The sequence below is a fragment of the Bos indicus x Bos taurus genome, chromosome 5 (genome assembly GCF_003369695.1).
Source record: "Bos indicus x Bos taurus breed Angus x Brahman F1 hybrid chromosome 5, Bos_hybrid_MaternalHap_v2.0, whole genome shotgun sequence".
Classification (NCBI taxonomy): domain Eukaryota; kingdom Metazoa; phylum Chordata; class Mammalia; order Artiodactyla; family Bovidae; genus Bos; species Bos indicus x Bos taurus.
Genome location: NC_040080.1, coordinates 113,707,659 through 113,720,341, shown reverse-complemented (window position 1 = coordinate 113,720,341; position 12,683 = coordinate 113,707,659).

The window sequence follows — 12,683 nt, the reverse complement described above, 5'->3', positions numbered from 1 at the left end:
CTGAACTTTATATACAAGTTAAAATAAGATTATTTTATATAAGTTTATTTCTATAAATATATATTTTATAATTTATATTTATAATATACTTTATAAATCATACTTATAAAATTACATAATTTAATAAATATATAATACCAGATCAGATCAGATCAGATCAGTCGCTCAGTCGTGTCCGACTCTTTGCGACCCCATGAATCGCAGCATGCCAGGCCTCCCTGTCCAACACCATCTCCTGGAGTTCACTCAGACTCACGTCCATCAAGTCAGTGATGGCATCCAGCCATCTCATCCTCGGTCGTCCCCTTCTCCTCCTGCCCCCAATCCCTCGCAGCATCAGAGTCTTTTCCAATGAGTCAATTCGAATGAGGTGGCCAAAGTACTGGAGTTTCAGCTTTAGCATCATTCCTTCCAAAGAACACTCAGGACTGATCTCCTTCAGAATGGACTGGTTGGATCTCCTTGCAGTCCAAGGGACTCTCAAGAGTCTTCTCCAGCACCACAGTTCAAAAGCATCAATTCTTTGGCGCTCAGCCTTCTTCACAGTCCAACTCTCACATCCATACATGACCACAGGCAAAACCATAGCCTTGACTAGACGAACCTTTGTTGGCAAAGTAATGTCTCTGCTTTTGAATATGGTATCTAGGTTGGTCATAACTTTCTTTCCAAGGAGTAAGCGTCTTTTAATTTCATGGCTGCAGTCACCATCTGCAGTGATTTTGGAGCCCAGAAAAATAAAGTCTGACACTGTTTCCACTGTTTCCCCATCTATTTCCCATGAAGTGATGGGACCGGATGCCATGATCTTCGTTTTCTGAATGTTGAGCTTTAAGCCAACTTTTTCACTCTCCACTTTCACTTTCATCAAGAGGCTTTTGAGTTCCTCTTCACTTTCTGCCATAAGGGTGGTGTCATCTGCATATCTGAGGTGATTGATATTTCTCCTGGCAATCTTGATTCCAGCTTGTGTTTCTTCCAGTCCAGCGTTTCTCATGATGTACTCTGCATATAAGTTAAATAAACAGGGTGACAATATACAGCCTTGACGAACTCCTTTTCCTATTTGGAACCAGTCTGTTGTTCCATGTCCAGTTCTAACTGTTGCTTCCTGACCTGCATACAAATTTCTCAAGAGGCAGATCAGGTGGTCTGGTATTCCCATCTCTTTCAGAATTTTCCACAGTTTATATAGAATATAATAAATATATTAGGCTCCCTAATAGCATAATTTTAATAGTACTTTTTCATTAATAATACTCTGTAGGACCAAATGAAAATGTTTTCATTATGAAGTAGAAAGAAGAGTTTGGGGTGAGGGGCTCAGGAACTGGAAACTTGAAATACTTAAAATATCAGCTTTCCCTAACCTAACCACCTCATCCTATGCAGGAACCTTCAGCCTTAGAACAAACTTGACGAGTAGATTATTGAGCCTAAGTGGAGGTACATTAGCCCATGAGTCCCGTTAACAACTGGGGGAAGTGTGGGTATACAAATATTAAGGTTTTGTCTACAAGAAATCCCTCTTGAAATGCAAACTGTTCCTGGAAAGAGTAATCACTTAACTAACATCACTTGTATATCATGTTAAGACATTTATCCTCAGATCATACCTGGGGGTAAAAATCATGTTAACCTTAAAGTACAAAATGTTGTTTCTCTATAATACCTTCTATAAAACACTAAACCTTCTAGCCTTGTTCTGAGACTCACTTTTGCCTCCCCATTGAATTCGGGGCACCTCGTCACACATACTCTCAAGTCCTTCCCACCTCCCTGACACCCAGGGCCTCTACTGCCATATGTTGATTTCTTTCTATCCCCACTGGGGTTGTGTGATGCCAGATATCTCCATGTAGCTTGGCTACTCTGGCTAATGAAGCTGTTGGTACCCATGAAGTCAAGGATGCTCTATGATGCCACCATGTCCTCTGTCAAAGGCGCCAGCTACTGCTGCTGCCACCAGCAAGTAAAACCAGATATGGATCTTTGCTGGTGCTGTTGCCACAGAGGATGGGAGATGGGTTTGGCCCCCTTCTCGTACCCTCTTCTCACCAACCCCCCAAGCAAAGTTCATTTCTGTGCCAAGATAGGGAGTCAGAGAACAATCTCTCCTGGTGGTTACTTTTCACTTCTTATCCTTATTCCTAAGCATTGTCTTGGGGCCTGGGCTGGGGCCCTGATCTGGGAAGTAGATCTATAAAAGCACTTTGTTATATATAGTTGCTTGCCCCCTCCAATGGCTGAGATGCTGTGACTGGGTCAAATTTTGGTCTCTTTGGTTGAATAATTTCCCAAATGCTCCTCTTTCCTCCTCTAGTCACAGATTATGAGGGTCAGTTCTTGGGTGTGTATTCATGGCCTCATTACACTCAGAGAAATTGATCAGAGTGTCTGTGTACAGTAAGACTTGTACACAGTAAGGAGGGAGAACTCAGGACAGGCATAGTTGAGAGGGACAGATATGAGTGGAATCAGGTAAGAGTGGGGACAGGAGTTGTCCCTTCCTCCAAGGAAGAAAGCTTGAATGGAGGTGACTCTACATTCCTAACGGGGTAGGAAGAGGAAGAGCCTCCTGATGAAGGGAGAAGGTTTCAGAAAGGAGTGTGAGAAAACAGAGGCTTGTATGACCAACTTCATAGAATTATTCGGGATCCCTGGATTATTATTCTTGTTGAAGATTTAAAATATATGAATAAAATCTGTAGTGGGTGAAATCTCTAGAAAGAGCATGCCTATCAAATAAACAGCTGTTTCTGTGATGGTAGAACAGACTTTTGTTTTGTTCTTATATTTGGCTGCACCCATTATAGAGAATGATACCATCTAGCACAGGAACCCAGAAGGTCCTGCAAATTAGTACATATTCTTTTGGTCTACATTTTAATGATGCCATAATTGCCTTAATTAAGTTCTCTTTCTCTCCTCTCTACATGTTGTTTGTTATAAAAGTCCCATCAAAAGCGATTGTGTTTTGAGCAAAGGAGTGCTAAATCATTGTTTCTTTTGTTTAATGTCAGTTTTTTAAAGTTGTAGGTCCTTATTTGTAAGAAAGCATAGTTTTCTTATTTTATCTTACACTTTATGTAGTTTAAGTAAAATGAGAATGTATTCTTATTCATCATGTGGTTTTTTTTTTTTTTTTTTTGAAATAATGTCTACTGTTTTGTTGCATTTATTTCTCCCCTGATGGACATGAGTTTGAGCAAACTCTGAGAGGTGGTAAAGGACAGGGAAGCTTGGTGTGCTGTAGTCCATGGAGTCACAGAGAGTCAGACACGACTTAGCGACTGAACAGTAATGGAGGCCTTACACTTGTTTAGTAAACTGGTCTCTTAATTATAATCCTGCCTATCCTTTTGACTCAAGGGAGACTCCTACCTGTTTCCAATACCCAGTTTACTGGATTTCTTACTGTTTAAATGTTCCCATGTGGCCACTTCTATTATTTTCTCAAGCTTTTGAAATTTACTATGGAATTTTTTTTTCCATTTTACCGATTTCTTGTCTCATGGTTAAACGTTTTATTGATGTTTGCAATTACAGTGACACAATATACAGTATCCTCAGGGCAATTTGTGTTTGCTCTTTCCCTAAATCTTTTCTAATCTTGTGATGTTCTTTTAAATTACAAATTTTAAGAAATTTCTGCCTTAGTGTCAACCTAAACCAGGTGAAGTTGCTAATTGAAGAACAATACAGCTATGTAAAAGGATTACCTTTTTTCCAGTGACACTTCTAAAGGAGTAAAAAATGACAAACTCAGCTGAGGCTTAACTGAGAACATATTATAGAGAGAGGAAAGCAGAGAATATTGCTAGTGAGGAAGACCACATGTATAATGATGGAAATTATATAGGTTTTAAAAGGAAAACATATGGATTAAAATGTGTACAATAGTAATAAAAATTAATTTTGCTCTCATCATTAGAAGTAAGAGAGGGTAATAACCCTCCATACAGTCCGTGAGTAAAGCTTCACTGAATTTCATGGCTATAAGACTGATGTCTTGATAGTTTTCCTGTTTCAAGTAGCTTGCCATGTTTGTTTGTCTCATAACAATCATAGCTGGCTGTTGGAAAGAACCCCAAGCAATCTTGTCTCTCAGGTTGATGACAGTTTCATAGTTTATATTAATGATGGCACTGAGGGTGAATATATTTTAATAGCATTAAATCCCAATGTAAAGTTTTTAATGAGCTGAGTAGCTCAGAAAGCATTCCTAAGAACTCCGGTTAGTTTTGTTGGTTTTTTACACATCAATTATTAATACCTGTAATGAAACAATAATGTGGTTATGCATTGGAAGAGCCCTTTTCACTACAGAGGACACCAAGTACTTGATGAGCTGCCAAGAGCCAATTTCTGCTCTCCATGCATATATAGTTGTCTGGCATGAGCCAGCCGGAAGCATAAATATCATTTATGCCTCAATTTCAGACAAGGAGCGTTTGGCATTACCTTAAACACATACTCAGAATCCAAACACTGCTTCCCACCTCCGCTACCACTTCCTGATTCCTAACCAACTTCACCTCCTCCCTCAATCATTTTAATGGATCTCTCTATTTGTTGTCCCTCTGGACTTTTTTCCTAAGCACCCACTATAGTGATCCAGGCTGAAATGTCAGGGCATGCCTTCCTCATTGACTCTGAACACGTCAGTGGCTCCCCAACGCATTCAGGGTAAAAGCCAAAGTCCTTACAATGGCCGACAAGGTCCTGAGGATCTGGCTTCTCTTTATGGCTCTGATCTTATCACCTTCCCCTTATTGCTTGTCTTTGGCCACACTTTGCTCCTGGTTGATCCCTGGACACACTTCTTCTGTTGCCCAAGGGCTGTGCATTGACTGCTCCCTCTGCCTGGAATGCTCTTTGCCCAGAGAGCTGCTTACATCTCTCCTTCACTTCTATCAGGAGCATGTTAATTAGGGTTCTGTTTGCAACTATAGCAAAGAAACCTTCAATTTACAGTGCCTTTACCAAAGCACAAGTCTACCTCCCATTCCTGAAACAGCTGAAAATGGTGCCTGGATGGCAGGTGACTTTCCTGTAAGTGGCAACTCGGGGGCGTAGGCTCCTTCCCTGTGTGACTCTACAGTGTCTTTGGTCAGGCCCCTGAGGCCTCTGTTTCTCCATAGTAGAAGGAAGATCAGACAGTGGACATGGCAAGCATCACTGGTACTCAGCTTCTCTAGGGAGAACAGTTAGTGACAGGGCCACACTGGATTCAAGGCGAGCTGTGATGATAATCACTGGCTCTGTAGCATGTCCCAGCAAGAATCTAATGCAGTGAACATGGAGTAAGGACTCCTGGGGCAGCTAGATGTTTCTGCCACAGACCGCCCTCTGGCCACCAAAGATCTGCGTAACCTCCTCTCTATTTGAGCCCCACTGGGCTCAAAAACAGACCTCCCAGGCAATGGCACCCCACTCCAGTGTTCTTGCCTGGAGAATCCCAGGGATGAGGGAGGCTGGTGGGCTGCCGTCTATGGGGTCGCACAGAGTCGGACACGACTGAAGCAACTTAGCAGCAACAGCAGCAGCAGCAGGTGGCTTACTGGATAAAGAATCTAACTGCAGCGCAGAAGACCCAGGAGTCATGGATTCAATCCCCAGGTCAGGGAGATCGCCTGGAGGAGGGCATGGCAACCCGCTCCAGTATTCTTGCCTGGAGAATCCCATGCATGGATAAAGGAGTCTGGCAGGCTGCAGTCCATAGGATTGCAAAGAGCTGGATACAACTGAGCACACACGCATGCACATGTAGGCTCAAAAATGCATTCTTGAAATGAATTTTACCCATTTATAATAGCAATAATCACATCTTGGATAAACTTGCTTGGCTATGATACTGCCACTACACAAAGCTAAAATACATATGTTGTGTAAGAAAGTGAAAGAAAGTGAAGTCACTCAGTCATGTCCGACTCTTTGTGACCCCGTGGACAGTAGCCTACCAGGATCCTCTGTCCATGGGATTCTCCAGGCAAGAATACTGGAGTGGGTTGCCATTCTCTTCTCCAGGGGATCTTCCTGAACCAGGAATCGAACTCAGGTCTCCCGCATTGCAGGCAGATGCTTTACCCTCTGAGCTACCAGGGAAAGGAATAATATGTATATTAGTGTAGCTACTAGAAAATTTAAAATAACATATATGTCTCATATTCTATTTCTCTTGGACAGCCCTGTTCTAAAGCTTTAGATTCTTGTGTATCAGTTGGCAGGGAGGGAAAGAGACAGTGGAGGAGCCACTTCAGATTCATAAAATCTCAGCTTAGAGGTAAGAGAAAGCTCATCTCCTCAAATTTCCATTGATGAGAAATAGTTACATGGCTGTGTCCGGTTGTGAGAGGACCTGGAAAATGTCATCCTGGATCAGAGGTCACCTCATACAACAGTTCTGCTCTAATACAGAGAATGCAAATGCTTGTGGACAGCCAGCCCTCTGTGACACAGGGTCGTTGCTCAGACATCGCCTCCTTGATGAAGTCTTCCCTGACCACGACAACCACCTACATGCCACCCCCAGCATTGCCTATCTTTCTTCCCTGTTTTATTTTTCTCTGGAACATTCCACATATTGACATGTCATGTATTTTGTTTCTTTTTCATTTTCTTCCTTTCTCACAGTGTGTCAGCTTCCTGAAATAATTAAAAAACTTTGATGTGGCAAAATACACACAACATAAAAATGATTATCTTAACCATTTTCAGTAAACCCATTCAGTCATTATTAAGAACATTCATATTTTTATGCTACCATTGCCACCACCTGTATCCAGAACTCTAAATCTTGCAAAACTGAAATTCTATACCCATTAAATGATAGCTTCCCATTCCCCTCTTCTTTTGTCTCTTAGCAACCACTGTTCTACTTTCTGTCTCTATGGTTTTGACTACTGTAAGTATCTCATATAAGTGGAATCATACAACATTTGTCTTTTTGTGATTGGCATATTTTATGGAGCATAATGTCCTTAAGGTTCATCCATATTGAGGCATGTGTCAGAATTTTCTATGTTTTTAAGGCTAAATAATATTCCAATACATGCATATATCACATTTTTCTTATTCAGTTATCTATGGTCTGAATGACTTTTAATTTTCAGTTTAGTTCACTTCAGTCACTCAGTCGCCTTTGACTTTTTGAGACCCCATGAATTGCAGCACGCCAAGCCTCCCTGTGCATCACCAACTCCCAGAGTTCACCCAAACTCATGTCCATCGAGTCGGTGATGCCATCCAGCCATCTCATCCTCTGTTGGCCCCTTCTCCTCCTGCCCCCAACCCCTCCTAGCATCAGAGTCTTTTCCAATGAGTCAACTCTTTGCATGAGGTGGTCACAGTATTGGAGTTTAAGCTTTTAGCATCAGTCCTTCCAAAGAACACCCAGGACTGATCTCCTTCAGAATGGACTGGTTGGATCTCCTTGCAGTCCAAGGGACTCTCAAAAGTCTTCTCCAACACCACAGCTCAAAAGCATCAATTCTTCGGCGCTCAGCTTTCTTCATAGTCCAACTCTCGTATGCATACATGACCACTGGAAAAACCATAGCCTAGACTAGACAGACCTTTGTTGGCAAAGTAATGTCTTTGTTTTTGAATATGCTATCTAGGTTGGTCAGAACTTTCTTTCCAAGGAGTAAGCGTCATTTAATTTCATGGCTACAATCACCATCTGCAGTGATTTTGGAGCCCAGAAAAATAGTCTGACACTGTTTCCAATGTTTCCCCATCTATTTCCCATGAAGTGATGGGATCAGATGCTTTTGACTAAGCATCATAAACTAAGAGGATCATAAACTAAGATGATCTTAGTTTTCTGAATGTTGAGCTTTAAGCCAACTTTTTCACTCTCCTCTTTCACTTTCATCAAGAGGCTTTTTAGTTCCTCTTCACTTTCTTCCATAAGGGTGTTGTCATCTGCATATCTGAGGTTATTGGTATTTCTCCTGGCAATCTTGATTCCCACTTGTGCTTCTTCCAGCCTAGCATTTTAATTTTAGCTATTGTGAATAATGCTTCTATGACTATTAGTATACATATATCCCCGAGGTCCTAAATAACACATGGAGATGCTGATTTCAATCCATTTAAATATGTACCCCAAAGTGGAATTGCTCTATTATATAGTTCTATTTTGAACTTTTTTTAAAATTAAAAAAATATTTTTTACATTCCTTTTTAAAAAAAAATTATTTATTTTAATTGGAGGCTACTTACTTTACAATATTGTATTGGTTTTGCCACACATCAACATGAATCTGCCACGGGTGTACATGTGTTCCCCATCCTGAACCCCTCTCCCTCCTCCCTCCCTGTACCCTCCCTCTGGGTCATCCCAGTGCACCAGCCCCAAGCATCCTGTATCCTGCATCAAACCTGGACTGGAGATTTGTTTCTTATATGATATTATACATGTTTCAATGCCATTCTCCCAAATCCTCCCACCCTCTCCCTCTCCCACAGAGTCCAAAAGACTATTCTGTATACCTGTGTCTCTTTTGCTGTCTCTCATACAGGGTTATTGTTACCATCTTTCTAAATTCCATATATATGCGTTAGTATACTGTATTGGTGTTTTTCTTTCTGGCTTACTTCACTCTGTATAATCGGCTCCAGTTTCATTCACCTCATTAGAACTGATTCAAATGTATTTTTTTAATGGCTGAGTAATACTCCATTGTGTGTATGTACCACAGATTTCTTATCCATTCATCTGCTGATGGACATCTAGGTGGCTTCCATGTCCTGGCTATTATAAACAGTGCTGTGATGAACATTGGAGTACATGTGTCTCTTTCAATTCTGGTTTCCTCAGTGTGTATGCCCAGCAGTGGGATTGCTGGGTCATAAGGCAGTTCTATTTCCAGTTTTTTTAAGCAATCTCCACACTATTCTCATAGTGGCTGTACTAGTTTGCATTCCCACCAAAAGTGTAAGAGGCTTCCCCTTTCTCCACACCCTCTCCAGCATTTATTGCTTGTAGACTTTTGGTTCACAGCCATTTTGACTGGCATGAAATGGTACCTCATTGTGGTTTTGATTTGCATTTCTCTGATAAAGAGTGATGTTGAGCATCTTTTCATGTGTTTGGTAGCCATCTGTATGTCTTCTTTGGAGAAATGTCTATTTAGTTCTTTGGCCCATTTTTTGATTGGGTCATTTATTTTTCTGGAATTGAGCTGTAGGAGTTGCTTGTATATTTTTGAGATTAGTTCTTTGTCAGTTGCTTCATTTGCTATTATTTTGTCCCATTCTGAAGGCTGTCTTTTCACCTTGCTTATAGTTTCCTTTGTTGTGCAGAAGCTTTTAAGGTTAATTAGGTCCCATTTGTTTATTTTTGCTTTTATTTCCAATATTCTGGGAGGTGGGTCATAGAGGATCCTGCTGTGATTTATGTCGGAGAGTGTTTTGCCTATGTTTTCCTCTAGGAGTTTTACAGTTTCTGGTCTTACGTTTAGATCTTTAATCCATTTTAAGTTTATTTTTGTGTATGGTGTTAGAAAGTGTTCTAGTTTCATTCTTTTACAAGTAGTTGACCAGTTTTCCCAGCACCACTTGTTAAAGAGATTGTCTTTTCTCCATTGTATATTCTTGCCTCCTTTGTCAAAGAGGAGGTGTCCATATGTGCGTGGATTTATCCTGGGCTTTCTATTTTGTTCCATTGATCTATATTTCTGTCTTTGTGCCAGTACCATACTCTCTTGATGACTGTGGCTTTGTAGTAGAGCCTGAAGTCAGGTAGGTTGATTCCTCCAGTTCCATTCTTCTTTCTCAAGATTGCTTTGGCTATTCGAGGTTTTTTGTATTTCCATACAAATTGTGAAATTATTTGTTCTAGCTCTGTGAAAAATACAATTGGTAGCTTGATAGGGGTTGCATTGAATCTACAGATGGCTTTGGGTAGCATACTCATTTTCACTATATTGATTCTGCTGATCCATGAACATGGTATATTTCTCCATCTATTAGTGTCCTCTGATTTATTTTCACCAGTGTTTTATAGTTTTCTCTGTATAGGTCTTTAGTTTCTTTAGGTAGATATATTCCTAAGTATTTTATTCTTTTCGTTGCAATGGTGGATGGAATTGTTTCCTTAATTTCTCTTTCTATTTTCTCATTATTAGTGTATAGAAATGCAAGGGATTTCTGTGTGTTGATTTTATATCCTGCAACTTTACCATATTCATTGATTAGCCCTAGTAATTATCTGGTGGAGTTTTTAGGGTTTCCTATGTAGAGGATCATGTCATCTGCAAACAGTGAGAATTTTACTTCTTCTTTTCCAATTTGGATTCCTTTTATTTCTTTTTCTGCTCTGATTGCTGTGGCCAGAACTTCCAAAACTATGTTGAATAGTAATGGTGAAAGTGGGCACCCTTGTCTTGTTCCTGACTTTAGAGGAAATGCTTTCAATTTTTCACCATTGAGGATAATGTTTGCTGTGGGTTTGTCATATATAGCTTTTATTATGTTGAGGTATGTTCCTTCTATTCCTGCTTTCTGGAGAGTTTTTATCATAAATGGTTGTTGAATTTTGTCAAAGGCTTTCTCTGCATCTATTGAGATAATCATATGGCTTTTATTTTTCAATTTGTTAATGTGGTGTATTACATTGATCTGCGGATATTGAAGAATCCTTCCATCCCTGGGATAAAGCCCACTTGGTCATGGTGTATGATCTTTTTAATGTGTTGTTGGATTCTGATTGCTAGAATTTTGTTAAGGAGTTTTGCATCTATGTTCATCAGTGATATTGTCCTGTAGTTTTCTTTTTTTGTGGCATCTTTTTCAGGTTTTGATATTAGGGTGATGGTGGCCTCATAGAATGAGTTTGGAAGTTTACCTTCCTCTGCAATTTTCTGGAAGAGTTTGAGTAGGATGGGTGTTAGCTCTTCTCTAAATTTTTGGTAGAATTCAGCTGTGAAGCCATCTGGACCTGGGCTTTTGTTTGCTGGAAGATTTCTGATTACAGTTTCAATTTCCGTGCTTGTGATAGGTCTGTTAAGATTTTCTATTTCTTCTGGTTCAGTTTTGGAAAGTTGTACTTTTCTAAGAATTTGTCCATTTCTTCCAAGTTGTCCATTTTATTGACGTATAGTTGCTGATAGTAGTCTCTTATGATCCTTTGTATTTCTGTGTTGTCTGTTGTGATCTCTCCACTTTCATTTCTAATTTTATTGATTTGATTTTTCTCCCTTTGTTTCTTGATGAGTCTGGCTAATGGTTTGTCAGTTTTATTTATCCTTTCAAAGAACCAGCTTTTGGCTTTGTTGATTTTTGCTATGGTCTCTTTTGTTTCTTTTGCATTTATTTCTGCCCTAATTTAAAAGATTTCTTTCCTTCTACTAACCCTGGGGTTCTTCATTTCTTCCTTTTCTAGTTGCGTTAGGTGTAGAGTTAGGTTATTTATTTGACTTTTTTCTTGTTTCTTGAGGTATGCCTGTATTGCTATGAACTTTCCCCTTAGCAATGCATTTACAGTGTCCCACATGTTTTGGGTTGTTGTGTTTTCATTTTCATTCGTTTCTAGGCATATTTTGATTTCCTTTTTATTTTCTTCTGTGATTTGTTGGTTATTCAGCAGCGTGTTGTTCAGCCTTCATATGTTGAAATTTTTAATAGTTTTTCTCCTGTAATTGAGATCTAATATTACTGCATTGTGGTCAGAAAAGATGCTTGGAATGATTTCAATTTTTTGAATTTACCAAGGCTAGATTTATGGCCCAGGATGTAATCTATCCTGGAGAAGGTTCTGTGTGCACTTGAGAAAAAGGTGAATTCATTGTTTTGGGATGAAATGTCCTATAGATATCAATTAGGTCTAACTTGTCTAGTGTATCATTTAAAGTTTGTGTTTCCTTGTTAATTTTCTGTTTAGTTGATCTATCCATAGGTGTGAGTGGGGTATTAAAGTCTCCCACTATTGTGTTATTGTTAATTTCCCCTTTCATACTTGTTAGCATTTGTCTTACATATTGTGGTGCTCCTATGTTGGGTGCATATATATTTATAATTGTTATATCTTCTTCTTGGATTGATCCTTTGATCATTATGTAGTGTCCTTCTTTGTCTCTTTTCACAGCCTTTATTTTAAAATCTATTTTATCTGATATGAGTATTGCTACTCCTGCTTTTTTTTGGCCTCTATTTGCGTGGAATATCGTTTTCCAGCCCTTCACTTTCAGTCTGTATGTATTCCCTGTTTTAAGGTGGGTCTCTTGTAGACAACATATATAGGGGTCTTGTTTTTGTATCCATTCAGCCAGTCTTTGTCTTTTGGTTGGGGCATTCAACTCATTTATGTTTAAGGTAATTATTGATAAGTATGATCCCGTTGCCATTTACTTTATTGTTTTGGGTTCGAGTTTATACACCCTTTTTGTGTTTCCTGTCTAGAGAATCTCCTTTAGCATTTGTTGAAGAGCTGGTTTGCTGTTGCTGATTTCTCTCAGCTTTTGCTTGTCTGTAAAGCTTTTGATTTCTCCTTCATATTGACAACCCACTCCAGTACTCTTGTCTGGAAAATCCCATGGACGGAGGAGCCTGGTAGGCCTCAGTCCATGGGGTCGCTAAGAGTCGGACACGACTGAGCGACTTTACTTTCACTTTTCACTTTCATGCATTGGAGAAGGAAATGGCAACCCACTCCTGTGTTCTTGCCTGGAGAATCC